Source organism: Thamnophis sirtalis, unplaced genomic scaffold, assembly GCF_051295495.1.
Source record: "Thamnophis sirtalis isolate CommonGarterSnake01/CBP01778 unplaced genomic scaffold, rThaSir2_p1.2 scaffold_2, whole genome shotgun sequence".
Classification (NCBI taxonomy): domain Eukaryota; kingdom Metazoa; phylum Chordata; class Lepidosauria; order Squamata; family Natricidae; genus Thamnophis; species Thamnophis sirtalis.
In genome coordinates, this window is record NW_028261382.1 from 68,721,927 (window position 1) to 68,722,198 (window position 272).

Consider the following 272-nt stretch of genomic DNA (forward strand, 5'->3'; position numbering starts at 1 on the left):
TCTCTGGCCAAGGAGAGCTGCCCTTCTCTGCAGGGGGCTTGCCTGCTCCTCTGCAGCCAGGCAGTGGCCCCTTCCTCAGCAGAAAGCAGGAAATGGCTTTCCTTGAGCCATGTGCGGATGCTCCTCCAGTCTCTCCAAGGACTGCTTCTGGCGCTTTCAGCCCACTCCAAACTCTGCCCTCCTGGCCTTTCCCTGGGAGGTGCAGCCCAGAGGCAGGGCATGAAGTCCGAGATCTTTGAGCCCGTCTCCTGCTTCCTCCTTGCCCCTCCCCT